We start from the raw sequence: 12942 nt of genomic DNA, 5'->3' as shown, positions 1-12942 counted from the left end.
GTGAATTGGTAGTTGAATTCAATGAAAGCGACGACGAATTGTAAATGCATATATGGATAGTGTATCTGCAGCATTTTGGCTATATATATATATATATATATATATATATATATATATATATAGACATTTTGATTCCAGAAAGGGCAAAATATTTTGATTCCATGACATTACATCCAAAATTTTTGGCCCACATTATAACTAAGCAAAACACTTGGGAAGGGCAATTTATATCCTGCACCACGGCTCACGTTGCATTGTGCGCCTAGATGCAAAACGACGTCGTTTTAATTTTTTTTTTAATTATTTTTTTTTTTGAAATTTCCCGTCCCAGTGTTTGGCAGTTAATTTTTCTTTAAAAAAAAAAAAGCCATGTTAAAAAATGTACATAATGTTATACTAGAATACACATAATTGTATACATGAATGTACATAATTATATAACAAAATATACATACTCTTTTTTAAAAGATAATACACATAATCTAACATATACATAATAAACATAAACTTTTAACATAATACACATCAACTCTTAACATAATACACAAAAAATTCCTGATTCGGATGTACATAATTGTATAAAGAGAATGTACATAATTGTATAAAAAATGTACATAATTGTATAAAAAATGTACATAATTGTATGAACAAATATACATAATCACAGCAACTTCCTACCGCGCCTCCCAAAACAACGTCGTTTTGGGAGGCGCGCGGCGCACAGTGCTACGCGCGCCGTGGTGTAGGGTATAACGATTGCTTGGGAAGAACACTATTATATTCTTATTATTATTTTTTTTTATTATAAGAAAGGGGGATACCCTACATATACACACTATTGCCTCAATTGAGTTTTGAACCTTACACCTCCCACTTAGGGGAGCAATCCAATACCAGTGGACTACAAGCCACTTGGTATATTCTTATTATTATTACTAGTTCTTTTACGCGCTTTGCGCGAATGGAATAATGTCCAATGATTATTTTTAAATAAGTATTTTAAAGTATATCAATGCAATATTATATCGGAGATGTTCATACATAGGTAAATAAATTAAATGTTGAATTTGTTTATTTAAATCGGTAATTTAAAATATATAAATGCAAGATAATATATGAGAGATTGATTATATATATTGTCACTAAAATAAATATTTGCAACTTTGTAATAACGCTAGTCTAAATACTTAGTCTAAAAATGATAGTCTAAATAAATACTACTTTTGGTTTAAATATCTCTAATTCTACTTTTGGTTTAAATAGTACTTTTGGTTTAAACGATAGTTTTTATCTTTCGTACATGTCCTTTTTTTTTTAATTTTTTTTTTAATTGGTAGTATGTTATGTGCAATTGGGTTACGGGCGGTATAGCATAGATGGATTCGTCATGCAATGAGATTATGGTGTAGGAAGCTTTAGATTTTCCTTGTTGTGTATATGATGGAATATTAGTTGTACTATTAACTATTTATCTTACAAGCACCTATTAATATTTGGTAGTTGTAGTTTTTCCCCTACATGTTTCATGCGTTGTGAGATGTGTGTCGTAGGTTATCATGTAAAAGTATTGAACAAAATATTAATATTTATTATATTTGTATAAAATACTTTTTGGTAAATAAATAATATAACATATTTTGTATTATAATTTTGATATTTTTGTTTTGAATGCTACTGGCTCTATTAACGCCTTCACTAAGGCTCAAACACACAACCTTCCAAATGGAAGTCCAACCCGGGTACCATTAGACCACATAGTCTTGGTATAACTTTGATATTTAATTACAAGATAATGTAAAAAGAAGACAATGGACAATATAGTAATATAATAAATTAATAAATTTGAAGGAAATGAATCTTTGAATTATAGAAAATAAAGATATAAATAATGAAATTATATCTGTTTTAAAAATTTTTATAATGAATAATTTTTTTTAAATAAAGGCATTATCGACATCTAATTCTAAATTAATTAAATGCATATGTATTATTTTTTGTTGTAGCTACTAATTTATTTAATTTAAGAAGAATAATAAATTGGCATACATACTTTTCATCAACAATAATGAAATCATTGATTTTTTTTTTTAATTTACATTCGTTGTTGAGACAAATTGTTTTGAGAGTTTGTCAATGACAATTGTTACAATTACTGTCAATAGATGATGATAATAAATAATTCAAAATATATAGTTACAATAAATATTGTTATAATGATATAGTAAAAATTAATTTACAAATTTCTTTTGAAGTTTTCATGCATTGATAAAATTCTGATGTGTAGACTTTTCAATTGGAACCAATAGAATGTCAACATTGTCAATTCTTTAGAAAATGGTCCTACCGTTTTAGAGTCCAGTTGTAATTATATTTATGATCAACAACTTTGTACTTAGGTCGCGCATGTTTGACAATGATGTAAGAACATTGTCTGATAAAAAAATAATAGTATAATATTTGTAAAGTAACGTGCAATTGTACCATTATAAAAATACATACAAAAAATATTAATACCATAACGACCTAAATCATACCAATAATGCAAAAATATAATTGAAATATTAAGTTTTGTTCTGATCTAAATAATCAAAAGAAGATTAATAAAATGAAAAAAATAAAAAGAAAAAACTTAACCTAAATTTTTTTTTAAATGTATAAAAATCAAATTATTTTTAAAGTTCTTGATTTATAATCTTTGATACTTAACTTTGAAAGTTATGTATTTAGTCGGACTAATTGTTTGACCAAAGTTTATGTTAAATTTTATATTATATATATTTTTAATGAGTGAATCCATTTTTGGTCCTACTGTTATAGGGGTCATTCCAATTTTAGTCCACCATAATTATTTTTGCCACATTGCGTCCACTATTATTAAAAGTGTTCCAATTTTAGTCCAAAAAGTGGACTAAAATTGGAATAAAATTGGAACACTTTTAATAATAGTGGACGCAATGTGGCAAAAATAATTATGGTGGACTAAAATTGGAAAACCCCCAATAACAATAGGACCAAAAATGGAATTCACTCTATTTTTAATATATTTTAACATATTCGTAGTATATGTTTAACAATTATTCCAACTCTAATTGTGATGGGGTTTGAACCTAAGACCTTTCTTATATAAATTAATGAGTAAGTTAAAAATAATAAATAGTTAACGGAATATTCCGTTACTAAAGTTTATACTAACGGAGTTTAGGTTATTTAAGGAAAGAAAATAATATAATAGAGGGTAAATAAGAAAAATCATTCAAAAAAATACAAAAATCAAACTAATATGAACCATTCATTTTAAGAAACAATAGTATCCACATTTTTTTGTTCCAGGACCTAACATTATTGACTCTTATTAGAATTGTAGATGTAGATACAGAAGGTGGAGGAGGATGAATGCACTCTTATTGAGTTACTTCCTCCCATCACTGTATGTCACGCCCCACTTCTAGGACATGACCCGGCCGTAACGTTACGCGATGACTTGTAACAATACGCAGCCTAACCATACATACCTCTCAGAACCTTGATAATAACACTTGAATACATAATAATTCCACAGCTAAAATGACAAAATATAATCAACTAGTTCTTCTCAAAAACTCATCAAATGCACTATTAAATATTTACAATCAAGAGTAGTGTGTCCAAAATGCATCACAAGCACCAAAACCAAACACAATGGTTTACCAAAAATAAAAAGGGTCAAAGAGAATAACCAAATAAATAAAAGTCCGTGATAAGCTCCAATACTAAGAGTAAGTCTCCTAGTTTCAAGAGTCACCTTCAAGACCCCACCACTTGTGCTCATGCTATTCACATGTCCTTAACTACTCTGAAACATGAAGAAAAAAATACAAATAATGAGCTAATGCCCAGTAAGTGGTACTCTTCTCACCCCGGATCAAGCATCCCTAATATAATACACTAAGCTTTAGAGTAATAATTAAATGCAAATCTCGATCTTTAAACTGTATCGAAGTCATAATACTTTCATCATACTATACACAAGTTCCCAAAACAGAAAATTTTAGCTACATGGGCCGTTCAACATTATTTCATAATGCAATATTCAAAACAGCAAATCATTCCTTAACATATGACTCATTGGCAACCTACAGCCACTATTATAACTCGTGGCAAAGGCCATTGTCGGCATAATTATTTAGAAAGACTCGACGATTCAGAATGAGACGGATGGAACGTTCCAACAAATAATTCAAAAGACTCGACGATTCGGAATGAGTTAGCTTGACGATTCGGATTGAGCAATATAATTAGGAACGTTCCAAATCAAACAGAACAAACAACAAAATGTAGATTGCCTCATGAGTTTGGCCACCCATTCATAATAGTTCCTATAATCAAATAGCCCGATGTAGCAAAAATCATTTACTTAAAAATCACATAACAAAGTACATATCCAAAAGTGATTTGAAATCGTAAACTAATAATTGTCAAATAAATTACTTGATCCTCTTTTAGAGTAAAACACCGTAGTACAAATCATGCACATACAAATATCACAACAAGAAAAATGCACATAGACAACGGTTAATAACCGTTGTCGTAGGGGTATAATTTCTGTTATTGAAGCCGGTGTTGTTGTAAGTCCCGCGCATAGACAACGGTTTTTTAACCGTTGTCTTTTCTAGAAACAACAACAGTTTTTTAACCGTTGTCTATTAAGTGTTGTTGAAGCCGGTGTTGTTGTAAGTCACGCACATAGACAACGGTTAATAACCGTTGTCTTTTCTAGAAACAACAACGGTTTTTTAACCGTTGTCTATTAAGTGTTGTTGAAGCCGTGTTGTTGTATGTCACGCACATAGACAACGGTTAATGACCGTTGTCTTTTCTAGAAACAAGAACGGTTTTTTAACCGTTGTCTATTAAGTGTTGTTGAAGCCGGTGTTGTTGTATGTCACGCACATAGACAACGGTTAATAACCGTTGTCTTTTCTAGAAACGACAACGGTTTTTTAACCGTTGTCTATTAAGTGTTGTTGAAACCGGTGTTGTTGTATGTCACGCACATAGACAACGGTTAATAACCGTTGTCTTTTCTAGAAACAACAACGGTTTTTTAACCGTTGTCTATTAAGTGTTGTTGAAATCGGTGTTGTTAAAAGTCACGAACATAGACAACGGTTTTAAACCGTTGTCGTTTCTTTCAAAGACAACGGTTTTTGACCTGTTGTTAATTCAATGTTGTTGAAACTGGTGTTGTTAAAAGTGATGCACATAGACAACGGTTTTTAACTGTTGTCTTTTTCTTTAAAAGACAACAGTTATAAAATGTTGTCTATTGTGTGTTGTTGAAATCGCTGTTGTTAAAAGTCGCACCCATAAACTGTTGTCTTTTGTAGAAAAGACAACAGTTTCAAACTGTTGTCTATTGTAAAATAGACAACGTTTAACCGTTGTCTCAACTCGTTTTTAACCTGCTTAAATTTTAATCATATAAAAAAAATAGAAGCATTTATCCATTCACCATGGCCAAGTGCAGTTACATTGCACAAGCTAAGCAAGGTTCATAATAACAAGTCAAAATACTGAACATGACCAATTCTAATCAAATCATCATCCAAGTCATAATACTACAAAAAACAATTCCGATCCACACACTAAGTCTAAATGATCACAACGTCAAATCATACCTGCTCTATATAACTTGATAGAATATCAGCCCATTCTGAACGCACCAGATCAATAACCGCTTTGTCATAATCAACTTGTTGGAACTACATGTAAATAGTGAGTAAATAAATTAGTATAGATATAATAAATTTTTAAAATAATTATATGATTTTTGACAAGACCATGACAACAACAACAAAATTAACAGATACTTAAAAAACATGCAAAATATTATTATAAGAAATAACAAACAATAATCATTGAGAGCAATTTACCTTGCTCAATGAACACAGAGAGGCCAAAATCAGTTGCCTTCAAAACAATCTGCCAAAAGCTTAAGGAGTTCCAAATGTTCAAAATTGTTCTTGTAGCTGTTGGTGGAGAGAAAATTGAGCACTCATGAGAAATACCAAGTGACCAATACATTATAGAAAATACTATGTGCTCCCTTCTGTTATTAGATGTATGTATCAGAAAAAGTAAAGTATCAAACTCGGATTTTCTACCATGCAACATAGTTACCCTTAAAGATGTAAATCCATACCTCCCGTTTCTTTGCAAGTTCTTCAGTCTCCTCAAACTCAATATCAAGCTTTTTTCGCTGGATGTTTTCTTCTTATGTAAAATAATCATCTTCATCTTGCTTTCCAAGCCCTAATTTTGCATCTCGTATCCCGGACTTTATTGGCTCGATGATGCCTTGAAACAAACAGATTGTAAAGAATTAAGAAAGAGACAAAAGCATTACCAAATATGGTTCTCCTCATCCATAAGAGTTAGATGCAAAGTGGACAAGAAATCAAGAAAATCATGCACAAATGGCATTTTGAAATTTGAAACTAATGCTAAGTTGTAAACAAATATTATCCTCTGGTAAAAGTTTGCTCAACTATTAGGTTGTTAACAATAGCATCCAAATACAGAGCTTTGAGTTTTAACATTGTTGGCGAAACTTCCTTTTCTAGACATTTGGCTCAGGTCAAATCTCATGCCCACTGATATACCAAAATGAGACCACAAAAACAAAAAAAAAAAAGGACCAATGCACACAAGTTTTGTGTGCAATTTAGTAGGAATTATACTGGGTAATGGAATTTCTGCATCTCACTCCAAAATCCCAAGTTGGAACCATATTTCAATTTTAGACCAACAATTAGAAGTCAGGAAAGAGGGGGAAACAATTATAGATACAATGGTTAGCAGAAAACTGAATTTCATATTTTTCAGTCCGCACTGATGAAACATTGCATGGTTAGCCTTCCAGAATTGATAGAATTCAGTGCAAACAGTTCATTCTTGCAGAAACAAAGTCAGGTTGGGAGGGAGTATGCAGTGTTTTCATGTACTAAAAACACTCAACAGAAAATGAAAATAAGAAATACTCAAAAACAGATCAGGCCAAAGAGTAATGCAATATAAAGTCAAAAACTAGAACAGATCTCTGTATAGGCAACGTAAACATACACAGATCACTGCAAAGGTTTAATATATGAGGTTGCCTAACCATAATATATCTGTTGAGTTCAAGCATGACACATTTTAGAGTGCAGACAGTTTCACCAGCACCAAAAAACATACAGACAATAATTTTATACTCCGTATTTATCTAATATTTTGTTAAGTACAGAAAAACAAACAGAAATACAGTGTTATCTCTCAAAATAAAATGCCAAATAAATAAAAAAAAAGTTTGACAAACCAAGAGAAGTGTGTACACATACCTCATTGTCATGCTGCTGATTGTCAGGTTGCATCCCTAGTTGACCATTAAACCATCTATTTTCCATTTGCTTAAAAATATTCAAGTAACAAGACAAATAATATAAACACTACAACTACAAAATCATTAATATAATGTGGCAAAAATAATGGAAAGACATATATAGTGCTGCATATATAAGATTAATTAAGCTTAAATTACTTTATGTGTTAGAATGTAAACCTCTAACTTTATGAAAAAGACAGAACTACCCTGCAAGTGCATGCCCCAGATTCCATGAGTCCACTCACCCCTATTAAACAATGTTGTGACTGCATTTTATATACCAATAATTAGAAGAGAAGGCACATGAGTTGTACCACATCTTGAGAGAAACTTGGTGGCCAATTAGTCGGTTTCAACATAGAAAGAAGAACTTATGAGAAAGACACCCAATGCTTTGAAAAGAGCATAGAAGAATACCAATGAAAAAAGATTCTCTCTTTCTCTACAACATTCCACATTTTTTACAGTCCAAAGTTTAAACAGTAATAACACACCAGCCAAAGTAATTTAAGGTTTCCTCTAGGGTTTTGACTTTTGCAGCTCTGAATACCTTACCTCTTGTTCATACAATAATAGCTTATATATCAGAAGAAATCATTTAATAAATTCTCACTTCTCAGTAATATATACCCACAAAATTCAAGAAATTTTAAGTACAAAGCACAGCTCAGTTCAGACTTCAGAGTTCAATGTGTGAAATTCCTAACTAAGAGCTCAAGAAAACTAAAATGCATAAAAGAAAGTATACTAAAAAGGGAAATTTTTTTTTCTCTCTGTATCTCTGTTTAAATTATTCAAGTCACTGGAAATAATCACAGCATTCATGGAGATATGTAATGCTTAAATTCCCTCAGACAAAAATAAATAATAAAAAATTACGTACAATCTTGCACATACATGTATATAGGTTGCCACCCCCATTACTTACAACAACCAACAAATTGTTTTACATATCTGTTCTTCATAGAAAATTTGCAGAAATTCAAACCCTAATTCCCTAACCCTAGCTTAAATCCAAAATTGTTTAGCATAAACACACACATTGATACAATCAGATAATTTTTGGATGAATTTGACAACTTATTAATTTTTGGATAATTTGAAAGCTAACCTTAAAGTTTTTGGATGAATTTGAAAGCTAACCACGGTGGCGGCGGTTGGACCGACGACGACAGAGGATGGAGGCGGCGATGGCGGCAGAGGTTGGACGAGGCGACGGCGTTGGAGGTCGGATGCGGCGGCGGCGTCTGAGGAGAACGGCGGTGGGCGGCGACCACTCTGACTGCGGAGATGGCTAGTGGCGGTCGGCGGAGAGCACTCTGACTGTGGAGAGGAACCTAAACTAACGAGAGTGGCGGTCCGCGGAGAGGGAATTGAAGCTCACTGATCGACGACAATGGCGGGTCAGCGGAGTTGGTTCGGTGATGTCTAAAAGCAGAATTTTGTCTTAGTCAATGAAATTGAATTTCGTCCACAAACTTGCCAATGATGTCTTAGAGGGAAGAGAAAATTTTGGTTACCAATTTTGTCTTAGAGGGAAATTTTGTTTTAGAGGAAAATTTGGTAAGAAAATATTAGTTTTATTATCCTGGTCGTTAGATCTGATCAATTAAAATACAATTGTTATGTCCTGGACCCGTGTCCAGCCAACAGTGTGGACACAGTAACGGTACCGTTAGTGGCACCGTTATCTTCCACTTTTTTTTTTAAAATAAAAAATAAAATTCAGACCGCTTATTATAGGAGCATACATAATCCGTAACTGTACATTCATAATTCAATAACTGTAAAGTCATAATTTTCGAAGCTCTATATATTCACAATTTTATAGCTCTATGTTCATAATTTTATCACTATATGTTCATAATTGTAAGTTCATAATGTCAGAGCTCTGTGTTCATAATTCCATAACTGTACATTCATAATTCCATATTTGTACATTCATATATAATTCCATAACTGTACATTCATAAAGTCATAATTGTACATTCATAATCCCACAAACGAATAACGCCGTTAACGGCGAGACAAAATCAAAGTTCCCTGAAAACGATGTCGTACGTTTTGGATTCGTGTCCACAATGCATTGTGGACACGGATCCGAGGCATAATTTGCGATTAAAATAGTACCGGGTATATAGGTACATAACACGAGATTCATAGATTTCTTTAATGTAGATTCATAATTTATATACAGTATATTTCTAATTTAAATACAATTGTATAGATTCATAATTGGGAATATGAACAACGCAAATTATGAACATAAAGTTCTGTAATTGTGAATATAGATCAGAGTTCAATCATTATGAATATGAATTTCAATTCAAAATTTATGAATATATAGTTTAGCTATTATGAACATAGAAGAGTGTGTACCATGCATGGTGCACATGGTTGCACAGCATAATTTGCCTTTTAGTACCCCGAGGTTTATTACCGACAACTCGCGGCCCAATTATATTACAAAGAGATCATGGCAAAAGAAATGGGATATAGCTAACCAATCGTTATGCTATGGACCCGTGTCCACAATGTAGTGTGGACACGGTAACGGTACCGTTAGTGGACTTTGATCACTGTACGACATAATTTGCGATAGCTAACTGTACGGCATCGATCAACTACTCTTTCATATTCATTCTCCACGTGTCTCAATTTTGGGTGCCCAATTTTTTTAAAAAAAATATTATAGATATAATCTATTGTTTTTTATACTTGATATTTTTATTTTTATTTTTTTTGAATTCATAGATTGGTCTTAATTGTAATATAATTGAAAATAAAACTTTAATGAATTGACTTTGAAATTTTGGTGAATAATTTTATATTTAAATATGAACGAAAATAGAATTATTAAATTAACTTTTGAATTGTATTCTTTCTTTGTTAAATTTTTATGCAATATATTTCGACAAAAAATTTTAATTACATTTTTATTCTTGTTAACACTCAGGGTATAATAGTTAAAAGATAAGGTGTAACACTTTAGCATACAAGAGTTGGTGTGGCTTGGTGGATTTAGCTTTGTTTGTTATGTTAAAGGTCTTGGGTTCTATTCTTTGTGGTGGCATCCTTAACCAATTTTATACAATGATTATCTTGGTTCTCAAAGACAACACATAAGCAAATTGGTTATATCAAGTATACTAGTTTACTTGAGTACATAAGTGTTGGTTTGGCTTTGTGGGTTTAGCTTAGAAGTCTTAGGTTCTATTCTTCCTAGGTGAGCTTTCAACTATTTTCTAAAATTGTTTTCTTGGTTTTCACAAACAACACAGAAGCAACCCAGTTTATATACGAAATGTTGCACATTCAAACACAAGAGTTTATGTTGCTTAGTTGGTTAGACTTTATTTATTAAGTTTGAGGTCAAAGGTTCAACTCTTGTTATTAACATCCTTGTTTTTGTTTTATACAACTGTTAAATAATGATGCGCAAAGACAACGGTTTTTATAACCGTTGTCTTTGTAGTGTTGTGTATTCAAATACGCTTAAAGACAACATACCAAAGACAACGGTTAAATAAAACCGTTGTCTTAAACAAATAAAGAACGCGCAACGACAACGGTTATATAAAACCGTTATCGTTGTAGTGTTGTGTATTCTAGTGCGCTTAAAGACAACACACCAACGACAACGGTTAAATAAAACCGTTGTCTTTAAAAAAAAAAAAAAGAGCGCACAAAGACAACGGTTTTAAACAACCGTTGTCTTTCTAGTGTTGTGTATTCTAATGCTCTTAAAGACAACACACCAACGACAACGGTTAAAAAAACCGTTGTCTTTTTTAAAAAAAAAAAACTCACATAGACAACGGTTTTAAAAAACCGTTGTCGTTGTGGTGTTGTCTTTTCACAAAATGCACAAAGACAACACACTTATAACAACGGTTAAGTAAAAACCGTTGTCTTTGACAAAAGTGTTGCATCAAAGACAACGGTTTTGGACCAAACTGTTGTCTTTTATACAAAAGACAACACTTTTCTTAAAAACTGTTGTCTTTCTAGTGTTGTCTATGTGCATTTTTCTTGTAGTGTATAATAAAAAAATAGCCATGTTCATTTATTCACAAAATCCAAACTTAGGTATGCTCAATGATATCTTTAGTCAAGTTTAACAACTCAAAAACATAGCATAGCACAAAATACTTTTAACTCATACTAACCCTAGAAAGGGGTATTCAAAGTAGTAGAGATTCCAAAATAGGTTATGAGATTTGCAAAATAAGGAGAGAAGAGTTAACCACTTACCTAAAACATCCAAATCTTAGCTATTTAGCTCACCCAAATACTCCTAGTCAAAATTCCTAATATTTTCCAACATCAATCTTAGGGTTTCAATGATAAACCAAACTCAAAAAGAGTGAAAAATGGATATCAAACTCACCTAGAATACTCCCAATAACTTGAGACCTAAGCGTGAAGAAGATGGAGATCAAAGCATCAAGGTTTTCCTTCCCCTATCTCTCTCTAGCCAATATTTTCTTTTTCTTCTTTCAAATGAAATGTTCTTCCAAGATAAAAGGAATTCCTTAAGCTTTAAGTATAAAGAGGGGCAAATTAGTAATTTATCCAATATCATCTTTTAATAAGTTTTGACTTGTTGACCTCATTTAATAACATAGATATATCTTTATTTCTAAAGTAGTGGGTATTACACTGTAAGCGTATGCCAATACCATCACTTCTCCTTCTTTCCTTCTTGCTCTCCTTTTATCGTCAATTGACTTACTACCTCCCTCGCTACACTTTCGTCTGCCCTCTTTACACTTCCGCCGTGAAGAAGCATTTGAGCCACCAAACTTCGTTGATGCTCTCTCTAAGTCTCTATCATCACTGCCTCCTCCAGACAGTTCAACATCGGCAACGAATCGCAAGGGGAGGAGGATATAACGTTGCTTCACTCCCAAATCGCAACTACGAATTCACCCCTCTCATTGAATTCGTCGCCACTTATATTCCCGCGGAGTCCGATCCCAAGTTGTCTTCACCCAATCGTCTCAACCCTGTCGAGTTAAAGCTTGCCGAGTCATACCGAGATATCCCGACGCCCTTTTGGCACAATCTTCGTACCAGCTTCTGTACGTCATTTTGATTCACGAGCTGGTTTTTTACACGTTCATGGGGAAACCATTGTTTGACTATTCTGATAAGGAAATTAAACATAATAATTAATAAATTAATTATGAAATGACCGAATTATCCTTGAGAAAATGACATTAGATAATCAAGTTTAACGAAGGACGATAGATGGCTAGAAACAAAAAGTAAGAGGACTAAAAGTGATTGATTTAAAAGTTGAGGACTAAAAGTGACAGTACCACCAAAGTTGGAGGACGTCTGTTGGTATTTACTTCTTTTTTTTTTTTTTTTTTTTCCTTCATTTCTTCTGGTTTTCTTCCATTTCTTATGCTTCTCCCTCATATCTTGCTAATGTACTAGAGTTTGTCCTGGAAGGAAAGCTTGAACATTACATATTCCTTCATAATCAATATGATGCATCGGTCTCTTAACTTGAACTTTGCTAAAAAGGGTTT

General features: G+C 32.4%; 1 long non-coding RNA gene across 1 annotated transcript; it reads right to left on the bottom strand.

Moving 5' to 3' along the window:
* Positions 1-3722: 3722 nt before the first annotated feature.
* On the bottom strand, positions 3723-11834 carry LOC109169500. Its single transcript, XR_002052234.1, has 3 exons — positions 11793-11834; positions 11657-11712; positions 3723-3832 (listed from the first exon to the last, which is right to left on the bottom strand). It is a non-coding gene; the product is annotated as an uncharacterized LOC109169500 (long non-coding RNA).
* Positions 11835-12942: the final 1108 nt, after the last annotated feature.

Source organism: Ipomoea nil, unplaced genomic scaffold, assembly GCF_001879475.1.
Source record: "Ipomoea nil cultivar Tokyo-kokei standard unplaced genomic scaffold, Asagao_1.1 scaffold3314, whole genome shotgun sequence".
Taxonomy (NCBI): Eukaryota; Viridiplantae; Streptophyta; class Magnoliopsida; order Solanales; family Convolvulaceae; genus Ipomoea; species Ipomoea nil.
Note: the sequence above shows the minus strand (reverse complement) of the source record. Positions and strands in the feature narration are given on the sequence as shown.